Source organism: Balaenoptera physalus (assembly GCF_965194825.1).
Source record: "Balaenoptera physalus genome assembly, chromosome: 15".
NCBI classification, from domain to species: Eukaryota; Metazoa; Chordata; class Mammalia; order Artiodactyla; family Balaenopteridae; genus Balaenoptera; species Balaenoptera physalus.
In genome coordinates this window covers 73,023,187-73,036,259 of record NC_138894.1, presented here as the reverse complement: position 1 = coordinate 73,036,259, position 13,073 = coordinate 73,023,187, and the positions used below count along the sequence as shown (strand labels likewise).

General features: G+C 48.7%; 1 long non-coding RNA gene across 1 annotated transcript; it reads left to right on the top strand.

Moving 5' to 3' along the window:
- Nucleotides 1-61: 61 nt before the first annotated feature.
- Nucleotides 62-5,226, top strand: LOC309643870. Its single transcript, XR_014254112.1, has 2 exons — nucleotides 62-3,143; nucleotides 4,650-5,226. It is a non-coding gene; the product is annotated as an uncharacterized lncRNA (long non-coding RNA).
- The last annotated feature ends 7,847 nt before the right edge of the window (nucleotides 5,227-13,073 follow it).

Here is a 13,073-nt window from a genome sequence, read left to right as displayed (position 1 = left end):
GTTCGAGTCCTGGTCTGGGAAGATCCCACATGCTGCGGAGCAATAAAGCCCGTGTGCCACAACTACAGAGCCCGCATGCTGCAACTACTGAAGCCCGCGTGCCTAGAGCCTGTGCTCCTCAACAAGAGAAGCCACCACAATGAGAAGCCTGCGCACTGCATCAAAGACTAGACCCCACTCACCACAACTAGAGAAAGCCCGCGCGTAGCAACGAAGACCCAACGCAGCCAAAAAAAAAAAAAAAAAAAAAACCAAAAAAATAAATAAATAAAAAAAACCAACCAAACAAACAAAAAAAGATTGTTCTCATCCAGACCAGACCACTCTAGAAACTCCTCAATGATCACACAAGCAAATGAAGAAAAGAACATTGTTTCAACTGACTTCACTACCTCTAGTTCTTTTTGCCCTTAAATAGAAATCCAAAATTTCTTCTAGGAGAAAGAAGACAAAAATAAATAGATAGCTACTGGGAAGCAGCCGCATTAGCACAGGGAGATGAGCTCGATGCTTTGTGACCACCTAGAGGGGTGGGATAGGGAGAGTGGGAGGGAGACACAAGAGGGAGGGGATATGGGGATATATGTATATATATAGCTGATTCACCTTGTTATACAGCAGCAACTAACACAACATTGTAAAGCAATTATTCTCCAATAAAGATGTTAAAAAAAAAAATTCTTCTAGGAGAAAAGAGAGTTAATTCCATTCCTTCCAGGGTTTTGGCTCTCAGAGTTCCAGGGTTGACAGTCACCACTACTGAGACTCATTTAGGGGCCATACTGACTCTGCTTTTAAAAGCAATACAGGTTCACAACCCCTTATCCTAAACTCTCAGAACCAGGTGTGTTTCAGAATTCAGAATTCTTCAGATTTCAGAAAGGTGATGTGGTGCATATACAATATATTCTGTAACAACCCCAGCAGTGTCCAAAGCAGCACTTCATTAGTATTTCTAAATATAGCTGCATTCCACATCAGGAGAGGTTTTACTTCCAAATGAGTTTCAACAACAACCACACAATTCTCAGAGTTTTGACTTCAGAATCGTAGATAACAGAATGTGGACCTCTAGTAGATAATAATTATTGAGTGCTTATTATACGCCAGACTCTGCTAAATGCCTACTGTGAGTTAACTCATATAATCCGCCAACAGACTAAGAGGTAAGTTCTCATTTTACTTCCATTTCACAGATGAGGAAACTGAAGCTTAAGAGGTTAGCAACTTGCTCAAGATCACACAGAGAGTGAGCATGGGAGCAGAGCTCCATGGGTGGTTATAGATACCACCACCCCTCCCCCATCTCTGTGGTCCCCTTGGAAGGCACCTAGGATGGTGGACATAGGAGCGGCAGGTGACTCCCATGGGACTGCTGGGTTATGGGCCTGGGCAGATTTCACCCTCAGGCATGGAGAGGCAGAGCCCTAGGTCTTGAAAGGAAGAGACAAGAAAATCAGCCACCTTCCAGAACTAACTGAATGACAGGTTCAAGGCTGAACCTCAGCCTTGACCATGAATGAGACAAGCATGACACGGGCATCACTTGGCCTGGAGGGTCCGCAGAGTGCAGGTTAAGGGCAGGAGCTCCAAGGTCAGCCCATGAGGGTCAAACCCCGTAACTATCTGAGGGATGCTGGGCAAACTTCCTTCCTTGTTAAGTTTCAGTTCCCTCTTCTGTAAGATAAGGTTTCATCATGCTTCTTCACAAGATTGACTGGAAGATTAAATGAAACAATTCATGTAAACACAATGCCTGACACAGAGTGGGACCCTTGATATTGGCTTTAAATAAATGCCTGTGACGGAGGAAAATAGGATTGTAAATTGAGATAACCAGAGAGGAAAAGGCATAGGCTGACTGATCCTTCAGTGTTCGAGTGCCCCGTCTGAATCCTTTCGCTGCTGAAAATGCCCTTGTTTTCACAGCCCTTCGCCACCCAGCCACACTAGGCTGCGGGTTTGAGGAGGCGAGAGCAACGCCATCAGGGCCGCGGGCAGTCAAGCATGCCCAGAACAGGCCACGCGGAGGTGGTGTGGCTGTTTCACGTGGGCTCGGGTGGGAAGGTGAGGGTTACGGTGGCCCGGACTGGAGCACTACGGTGCCAGCAGAGACCCCGACAAAGACCTTGACCCGCGGTCTCTGAACAGCTCAAAGACAGATGGATAGGTCGCTACTCCTGTCCGTTCATTCTGCACAAACACCCTGGGACATGGCCTCGCTCGCCCACGGTTTTCCGCCCGTACCCCGAGAATATCTGAAATAATGGCTAGTCCTTACTGATACGTGGTTTGCCCTTCCCCCACCAAACACAGGCCATCAGAAATGGCCACCTGGGGCAGCACGAAAAGCCGGCCGTTCACCTGGCGCCTGAGGCTGTCTGAGGAGCCAGGATTTGCCTGAAGCATGCTGACAGGACCACACTCCACTGGGGTCTTCCAGGGCCCACACTGGCATAACCTCAGGCCTGGGGCCACGTTCTGCAAGACGCTTGTTCTCGGAGACTCTGCACCTGAAAAGCTTTCCTCTCATCTGCAAACTCACGGCCAGACAGGGGCACCAGACGAAGGGCAACAGAGAACAAAAGTTCCAGGAAGACGGGGCATTTGACCACTCACCACTGTGACTCCCTGCTCACCATTGTATCCCCAGGGAAGAACAACGTTTGGCAAAGGATATAGGTGCTTAACAAATGCTTGTTGAGTGAATAAAGAAAAGGACACGCACCTCTTGGACCGTGCGACGTACGACTCAGCGTCCCCCGAGGGGTGTCCCCGCCCCGTCCTCCCCGTCCTGGCTGCAGGCTCCTTCTGGCCAGCACGGGAGCTCATCTGAGCGCCACGGCCCACACCTGAGGCGCAGGGAAAGGGTGCCAAAGCCACAGGAGTCTGCCCGGACCGGCTGCCCGGACTGGCTGCTCAGTGTCGTCAGCTGTGGCTTGTCAAGCCCCTATTTGAAGCTCACAATGTCTGCTCTTGTTCCACAGACAGACCTGCCATTAGGAGCTTTCCAGACCAAAACTCAGCTGCTCCGAAGAGCAATAATTCAATCAACAGACCGTGCTGTCTGCTTTCGGTTCCTTTCACACCTGTCTGCCAGCAGGATTACTGGGTAAAAGAAGATCTCGGCTGGGCCCAGACTGGTAAGCACCCTGCAAAAATATCCTGGGGCTGGCGGGGAGGGAGGTGGTGGTCAGCCACGTGCTTCTCAGACCCACGCTGCAACTCACTGACATTTCTGGGGGGGCTGCTCTGTGGCCCGGGGGAGCTGCAGGTGGGGCTGGAATGAAAGAAGCTCACATAGAGAGTCGGCAATAGGCTATGGATACGGGCCGGGAATAATCGCTCCCGTTGTGAGCATTTACTGGGTGCTTCTGGCCGTCAGGGCTGTACCAGTTTCTCTGTCTCTTGGTTCCCTCCTTAAGTGGCCCTGAGTTGAGCAGTTTCCCCAGGCTGAGGAAAGCACTGCGTGCCCATGAGAGACATTCTGGAAATACTTGCCGACTGGGCAGGGGCAGAGGTGGGTGACACCCCAGGTTAGAGGCTCTGCGGCCAAGTTCCCCTGCCTTCCTTGCACATCTCAGTGACCCACCCCGCCCCGGATGGTGTCCTGGGTTTGGGGCCACAGGCTCTGGGGAGCGGAAAGGAGAAGGCTCTAGGCTCCCAGGGGCTCATGGGAAGGGAGGTCAGCATGTCACTTTCCTCTCTCAGGACCCCATGGCCTTCCGTAAATACACACAGCCTGGAATTCCTGACAATCCCAGCTGATTGTCTAGGAAAAAGAAAAAAACCACAGAGCGCCCACTGAGCCCTGCCCCATTCCAGGTCCCATAAACACGGATGATTAAAAATACTTGGAGCCCTTGAAAGAATGCCTTCCGCACCAGGACCCGAGGGTGAGGCCACAGGCTCTGATACAGGCAAGAGCAGCCCCTGGCCGCGAAAGCAGTCGCCTCCAGTGGGGGCCTGGGGGCCTCTGCTCTGAGGGGCTCTGGCTAAGAGAGTTGAGAGCAGAAGTGTCTCTGGAGACTGGAAGGGCCTAGAAGAAAATGATAGAGGAGGCCTGCTGATGCTTACTTAGAAAGAAACCCAACTAAGGTCTGTCATGTTTTTCCTTGTAGTTCAAAATTGTAATGAAATAAAAAGTAGAAAAACCTGTTGTTATCATCCAATGGGTTTTCTAAAGGGGAGCTTCTACCTGGGATCAAGGAGGTCCATTGAATGATAAGCTACAGCTGCCACCTGCACATGTTGAGTTTGAGTGTGTGCGTGTGTGTCATGAGGCTGGAAAGTAAGAAGCAGACTCACCGTCCTGGCAGGGGTGATTGACATGGTCGCAGGAGGAGGTCAGGCTGCTGTTACCCGGTGGGGGCAGGGAGAAGTAAGGGCACCAGGCCATTCCTTTGGGTGCCCTTGCTACTCTTTGCCCCAATCTTGACAGTATATGGAAAATGAAGCAGTCATGGGCTTAGAAAAGCATTGAAGAGACTCAAACACCTCAGGGATGAGGGTCTATCTGGGTCACACCACCAGGGAAGCTGTTGAGACCAGTAGAAGGGCTGGCTGAGGGCGTGGGCAACAAGGATGGAGATATGAGCATAGATGTGGCCCTGAGACCAGCTGGTGTTTGTCTCATTTCCTCTTGTAAGTGTCTCCCAGGAAAAGAGACCACCAGAATCCTGGAGGAGCTGCTTCCAGAACTTCTAAGAAGAAGTGGGTCTGAGTGGCACAAAAGATAGACCATGGAAGATGCTGTGCTGAGCAGCCCAGAGGCCGCTTCAGGACTAAAGAACTTACTCCCTCAGGGGCTGGAAGTGCTGCCAGCTGAGAACCCCCTTCAGAATTGCCTTGGTGGTAGAGAGTTGCCTCGCCCCAAATGACACCCTCTTCCCAGGGCAACCTGCATCCAGTGACTGGTGGATGCGGAGGTGTAAAAGCCCTGTACCATCCCCACCACTCGATCCGACTCTGAAGGTCCACCCCAGCTTCCGGGCTCCCCACGGTGTTGGCGGAGGCCTTTGTCTGTTGCCGCTGCACCGGCCCGCAGCTTTCCCCTCACTTCAGTGCTGCTTCCTCCTTCCCTTCCTTCCACAGATGTCCATCCCAAGAGCACTCTCTAATCAAGCTTCCACACCACACGCCGATCCTGTTTCTGTCTGGCATGCTGGCGCAGGGCCAAGCACCCACACGTGTGTTTGGCCAAATAAATACATCTTCTGAAGTCTGTTCACTGTGTATGCATTATCTACTAAAAACTTAAATAATGTTATTAAAGCAGATGCAAATGATCCCCTCCCCCACCCCCATACACACAAACCTCAGGGGGAAGCCCTGGAGTCACCTCCAGGAAGCCCTCAAGAGTTCTGAAAACCAATAGGTTAGGGCATGGCTCCAGGTAGAAGGGAGTCCTGGGCGGGGCACTGGCTCAGCACCAGAATGTCTGATTCTGCCCCGAGCTTCTGCCCCTGTCAGCCCACTCCTCTCACTGCCGCACCCTCATCGGTCTGATCTGCCCCGGCTCCTCCCTGGCTTGTGTGGGAGAGCAAATGAGAGCTTCAAATATTACGTTTGGAAGGACATTTTAAACTGCAAAGGGCTATGCAAAAATAAGAGGATATCATTTAGCGAACGGCCAGTGAATTGTGTTCATTCACTGTGTTCGTGGCTAATTCTGGCCACTCATCCCCCTAGTGTTGGATTAAACAAGATATCAGCAGGACCTGCCCTAAACACATCCACTGTCTTCTTTGTCTGGTTCATTTTCAGACTCAAATAAGATAACAAATGTGAGAGTGCTTCAAATGTCATACTAGTGTGTATAGGTTTGCTAAACCGTGGCGGTTTTGGAGCGGGGGTGGGTGGGTGCTGGAAAGAGGTAGGCTGGAACCAAAAGAGAAGACCCAGGTTGCATGCTTTCTCCACCACTTACTAACTTGGTGGCCTTGGGCAAATCACCTAACTTTGCCTCTGTGAAATGGGACTGGTAGTTCAAGCTTTGCTTTCCTTACAGAGTTTAAAAATTTTTTTTCTTTTTCTTTTCTGAAAGTCAATGAAAATATGTATTTGGAAGCATTTTGGGTAAATTGAGGCCAAGAGACTTACAAAGTCCTTACCTCCTATAAGTGGAGAAGTTACATGGAACCCAGGGCCTTGACTCCCAATCTCTCAGCCTCTTTCCACGCTGGGTCAAGTATTAGGACTAAAAATAACAACAGCAATGCTGATTACAACAGTGATCACCACCGCCTTTAAAATACCTCAGGCAGCTTGGCACGTCTGTGTTCATTAGATGCCCCTCTGGGCTGAGGGAGTACAGCCTGGTGAAGATACCAAGGTTTCTATTTCAGACCCCACTCAGCACTCATCCCCGGTGCCAGGCACCCTTGGGCAGTGTCCAACCTGCCCGACTCCACGTTGGCAACCCCTGTGTTTATCACCTTAAGTTTTGAGTTGTTTTTCTGCAGCAGGGCAGCTGTGTGCTCAACATTTCACTTTTTCGTAGGCTGTCCCCTCGTAGAGCAGTGAAATCGGTGGGCCAGAGTGTAGACTGGTCAAGAAAGAAGGCACCAACCTGACAGACAGGGTGTGGCACCCTTCATCTCCTCCTTTCCTAGGAGAGAACAGGGAAAGGAGTGTGGCCTGGAATCAGAGGAAAGAAAGAGGAGAGGGGAGCCCAGCATGTGGTCAGGATTTCAATCAATCAGGGAAGTTCTCAGCGTACAGAGGAGAAGAGGGCATTGTCAAACTTCCCGTTAGGGTGGGGACCTAGGGAGAAGGGAGCTCTGAATGTTCCCAGTGTTTCCAAAGGGCCTCTCCATTCCTACTGCGAGCTTTCCCCTGCAGCCAGGAGGTCTGGCCACCCGCGAGGCAGCCCAGAAGCCCATTACGTCAGTGGGAAGAGGAGCTGAGCCCTCTCGGGTGAGGCGGGAGGTGCTGGGCCTGCATCTCAATTTCCCGGCACACAAGCCCAGTCATCTCTCTTGTCCCTTCTCTCTCCATGTAGCACACACCCCTTTATTCTAGGTGTGGACCAATGGCATCCTGCCTTGGTGGAGAGTGACCCAAGTCCCGTGACACACAGGGATCCATCCACCACTAGCAGCTCATGGAATAACTCAACATCTTGCGAACGTCACGTCGTAGCTGGGAGGTGGAGGCAATCAGCGCGGACACCACTCTGTGTGTTTCTAGGTCAGATGAGTTTCTGGATCAGGGGGGTCAAGGTGTTATCTGAGAGTACAGAGTTGCAAGTCAGCTGACCTAAATTCAAGTTCTGACTCAGCTGCTCACCCACCCAACTCGTAACTTAAGTTAGCTAACCTCTTGAAGCCTATTTCCTTACCTAGAAAATAGGATTCTCGCCCGCATCATAGAGTCACTGTGAATTAAAAACAAAAGTATTTGTGAAGTATAATATGAAAGGTTACACTGAGGTGGGATAGGGTGAAGGTGAAGATCAGGGTGTTTGGGGTTAAAAAGCTCTGCACTGGGTCCCAGTTCCACTCTCCACGCAGGCTGGACCTTGGACAGGCACTGAAACTTTTTAATGTAGATTATTTTTTAGAGCAGTCTTAGGTTCACAGCAAGGCTGAGCAGAAATTACAGAGACTTCCATATCCCCATCTCCCCAATCCAGAGCTTCCCCACCATCAACATCCTGCCCTGATGTTACAACTGATGAACCTACATTGTCACCCAAAGGCATTATCACTCAAAGTCTTTAGTTTACATTAAGGTTCACCCTTGGTGGTGTACATTCTGTGAGTTTTGACAAATGTATAGTAACAGGTATCCACCATTCTAGTATCACACAGAATATTTTCACTGCCCTCAAAATCCTCTGTGCTCTGACTATTGATCCCTCCCTCCTTCCAGCCCTGACAACCATTGGTCTTTTTACTGTCTCCATAGTTTTGCCTTTTTCAGAATGTCATATAGTTGGATTCATATCCTATGGAGCCTTCTCAGATAGTCTTCTTCACTTAGTAATGTGCATTTAAGGTTCCTCCGTGTCTTTTCATGGCTCGATAGCTCATTAGTTTTTAGCACTGAATGATAATCCATTGTCCCAAGGTACCACAATTTATTTCTCGGCCCACCTACTGAAGGACATCTTGGTTGCTTCCAAGTTTGGGCAATTATGAATAAGCTGCTATGAACATCCACATGCAGGTTTGTGTATGGAGTAAAGTTTTCATCTGAGTAAATACCAAAGAGTACAAGTGCTGGATCATATGGTTACTGTAACTTCTCTGAGCCTCACTTTCTTCATGATGTTTGATTGAGCTACTGCACGTGAAGCACTTTCCACAGCATCCAGCACATAGATGGGGCTCAACTAATGGGAGCCCTGCTCGTTAGCCTACTCAAATGTTAGTGAAAACACTAATGTAAGGGATGTGAAGCCAAGCATTGTCTGGGGGGGATGACATATGGGTACATCATAGTCATGAATCATGTCTCTGCAGTCCAAGAAGGCACAGGGCAACAAGGAATGCTGGAAGGCTGTCAGGGCACCACTGCCTCCACTGAGGAGGGATGTGGTGGTCTCCTGAGCAGCCTGCGCTGTGGGAGGGGAGGTGGAGATGAACTCTCTGTCCCATAGTAAAGTTTGTCCAAGGTTGAGCAAATCAGGGTGTTGGGGGGTATCATGAACCCTTAGACGTCTGCTGTCCTCCACCGTCTCCTTCCCAAGTCTGCTCCTCACACAGTTTCCCTCACCCCTTCCTCCACTTGACTCATCCGAAGCTAAGCCCTGCCCATAACCAGAAGCTCAGAGGCGATGAAAACAGGCTCTCTTCTCGTTTCACCTCCTTCCTGTGAACTCACTTAATTGTTCCCAGAATTACCAGGTCACCAGGAAGCTTCGCTAGTTGAGTTTTTTCCTTTCTTTTTTCTTTTTTCTTTTTCTTGTTGCTTCTCTGATGACAAGATCTACTTGGGATCTAGACTTGAGTGTAAAGTGTGAGCGGGTAGTATTTCTTTGGAACCCACTTCTTTGGTATCTTTGGAGAGGCTGAGTGAGGAGATGGGACTGAATGACAAAATGAGGCTCCCCATGTGGTGTGTGGTTTTCAGAGGCAATGCATCCTTTCCTGCTGAAAGGACTAAAGACATGTCCTCCGGGCCTCCAGCCCTGGGCCATGTTAGCTGGAAACAATAATGGTGCTTATGTTTGGTTTATATCTCACCCTTCCTTCTCCTTCCAGGCTGCTATGGAATGATTAAGTGGTCTGAGTCAGGATCAGGCCTGAGCCTTCCAGGAGCCGGAAAGCTGGAGTTTCTGCCAATGATGCTTACAAAGCAAGCGAGCGTAGGGGGCTGCCATAGGAGAGCCTGCGTGGGTACCCCTCTAGTGACATCACCTGGGCATCCTCCAACAGGTCACCTCTAAAATGAGGGTGTTGGACTTAATGACCTCTTTGATCTCTTATAGACCCATTTGTAAATACTTTTCCAAATGATCTTAGCACTAGCCAGTAGAAGTTACTGCCATGATGGACATGTTCACTAAAGCTACACTGTCCAATAATGGCAGCCGGTAGCCAGGTGTGGCCATTGAACACTTGAAATGTGCCTTGTGTGGGCAAGCAACATTTTTTATTTCATTTAATTTTAATTACTTTATTTATTTATTTATTTAAATTAATTTATTTATTTGGCTGCACCGGGTCTTTGTTGCAGCATGTGGGATCTTCGCTGCTGTGTGTGGGATCTTTTAGTTGCAGCATGTGGGCTTTTAGTTGCAGCATGCGGGATCTAGTTCCCTGACCAGGGATCGAACCTGGGTCCCCTGCATTAGGAGCATGGAGTCTTAACCGCTGGACCACCAGGGAAGTCCCTAATTTTAATTACTTTAAATTTAAGTAGCCACAAGGGGCTGGTGACTACCCTATTAGTCAACACAGGTCTAGGGAGATGGATTCTGTCTCTTTTAAACTGCATGTTCCGTCGATTCTACCTGAAAATGGTAGCACAAAACTGTCCTCTTCTCCTCATTTCCAGTTTCCGCCCTAGGCTGAACCATCACCATCCCCTCCTCCCTGGTTTCTTTTCTCCTACTTTCACCCTCTATGATTCTTTTGGCATAGCACAGAGTGAGCTTCTTAAAAAGTAAAATTGCCCAAGATACTCCTCTTCTGAAAATCCTTCAACAACTTCCCCATCGCAGTAAAATCGAAAACCCCCCTGAGGCCTGGACACCTTGCTCCATCTCCCCCCTTGCAGCCCAACACTAGGCTCCTGGAAGCCACCAAATCCTTTTCCACCTCAGGTCCTTTGCACAAACTTTCCCTTTGTTCTAGAGCTGGGCTGTCCAATACAATGGCCACTAGCCACACGTGGCTTTTTTATATATACACTTAAATTAATTGAAATTAAATAAAATTTAAAATTCAGTTCCTCAGTCACATGAAACACATTTCAAGGGCTCAAGAGTCACATGTGGCTCATTGGTACTATACTGGACAGCACAGATATGGGATATTCCCATCATCACAGAAGTTCTGGGACAGTCTTCCCTACACTCAAGCTTGGCTAACTCCAACCTATCCTTCAAGTCTCAGCTTAAATGTCACATTCCCACAGAGGCCTTCTCTGACCCTCCAGCCTAAAATAAGAGTCCCTGCTTTCTTTCGTATAGAGTCTGCAATTTTCTTTTTTAGTTCTTACAACTGTTTGCAAAGTTATAGTTAACCTGTGTGGTTGTCTAATGTATGCGCCTATTAAAATCTAGGATAATGTCTTTTTTGTTGACCAGTCAATCCCTGGACCCTATCTCAGTGCCTGAGACTTAGTAGCAGCTCATTCATGTTGGCTGGATAAATGAAATAATGAATAAATGTATAGATGGGTAGAGTGGTTGCACGTAATTTACTCACCTTTCAAAGCGCTAGGTAAAGAGCCAGAGCTCAGGAACCATATGGCCCTGGAATGAAATCCTGACTGCCATCCTTTTTTTAGCCCGTTGGTTAACCTTTCCGAGCCACCCTCTCTGCACATGTAGGAGGGAATGCTATTGCCAGCTCAGAGCATTGTGGTGAGCGGTGAGTGAGATAGATAGGTAAAGCCCTTGGTCCACAGTCAGTGCTGTGTGGATGTACATTCCTTTTCCTTTATCACTTCCCCTATGTCCTTCCAGCCCTCTCTGTGGTCTTCTCCCTCTCACATTGCATCTCCAGCCTTGGCTTCTGAGTCTCTCATTCCTTGGTCCCATTCCCTCTAAGAGGACTTTAGTTTTCTCTCAGCTGCCACAACTCAAGGATCAAACCAGAAGATTTCTCCAACATAGAGAGCCCACCTTGCTTGAGCCCTTCCTCACTGCCCTCCCTATCTCTGGCTGTATAAACCAGCCTGACCCACCTACCCACCCCCAACTCATAAAGGCAGACTCCAGCCCTGGAAATTCTCTCAGAATAGCAGGTACGCAAGCATCTGGCCTAGAGTGGGCCCACTCTTTTTCTAGGTGTTTTTGATCAGTTTGTGTCTGTGAACCACCTACATCAGTATTCCCTGCTTGTTTAAAATGCAGATTCCTGGGCTCCCACTCCTGACCCATTTAACCAGAATCTCTGTGGGGGGTCCCTGGAAGCTGCATTTTCAGTAACCAGCTCAGGTGATTCTGTTGCTCTAGATTAAGGCTTCTCAGTGTATAATATTTACCCCATCAAGCACTGGGAAGATTCTTCTGATAAGTCCCTCACTGATCGTCCCTTTAATTTGTATAAAATTTTATTTCTATATCAAAAGATTATTTACCAAATACCTACCAAGTGAGTTATCAAGTGAATTACTACTATTATTTGGGATCTATAAACTCACATTAAAAATTTAGTCAGGTTTACAGTGGACCCCAACTCACTGTTCTCCCCGGGAGGAAGGCAGCCATGTGGCCATTCTGTGGACTTCCAGGGGCACATGTCCACAAAGACACTGAAGTGCCCACAGATGTTTAGGAGGACTCACTGTAGTCAGAGGCCCCTCACTGTCTTGAGTTGGTCATGATTCTGAATTGCTGCTCTTCTTGGTCTTTAATGATAACTTACCGTGGGTTTGTCATTGTTGATTTAGTTGATTATGGATTATATGGTGAGCCCTATAGTATGTAGGGTGCAGAATGATACCAACACAAGTGGGGGCCTGAACATTCCCAATAACTAGACTTTAAGACATGTAGCTTGCTGTTAAAATATGAGTAATCTTAAAGCTAAAGCAGACCTGTGTGTATATATATAACTAATCCCTCCAAAATTTGCTTTAGAACGATAGCTTTTTGTAATCAGTTTGGTTTTCCATGCGGCAGTATAAAGGGCAGGGTCAGCCGGCTGCGGGCAGTCATTTAACCCGCCCTGCACCGCACACAGCTACCGTCACTCCTTTTTACTGCCTTCGCACCCTGAGCGCCCACCGTCTGCGGCAGCGCTCAACCGCTGCTCCGACACCCCCTTCTCACGTCACGCCGCAGCTCCAGGGTCCCAACTGGAGCCCTGGGTGCAACTGGATCAAGTTAACTGCAAAACAAGACACACATGGGAACAGCCAAGAGGCCCCGCTGAGGACATGGGCAAGAAGGCATTCACCCCAGCAGCTGCCACTGCACCCAGGCTCCCCTCTGCATTCCTGCTGGGAGTCTGAGCACATCCTGTCCGCTGTGTCCATAAAAACAACCTTTGTTATGCTCATCTCAGCATTGTTTATGACGGTGAAACCACTTGGGAACGAGCCAAATGTCAACATTGGGGGATTCATTAAATAAACCACGGTGCCATCCATACAATAGGAAACTATGTATCCATTAAAAATAACGTGGAGGAAGAATATTAATAGACATGTCAGCTGGGAGCCCGTCTTTGCTCCTTAGGGGGACACCCGGCTGTTCTCACTGCTCCTTGCAGCAGGTCTCCTGTCTCCAGAGTTCATTCTTTCCATTTCCTCTGCCTGAAGAGCCCTCTGGCCAGGCTCAGCCTATGTAAATTCTACCCATCAAAGGTAGGCAGGATAATGGCTCTCCAAAGAAGTCCATGCCTTAATCCCTGGTTCCTGTAAATACCTTACCTTGCAAGGCAAAAGGAACC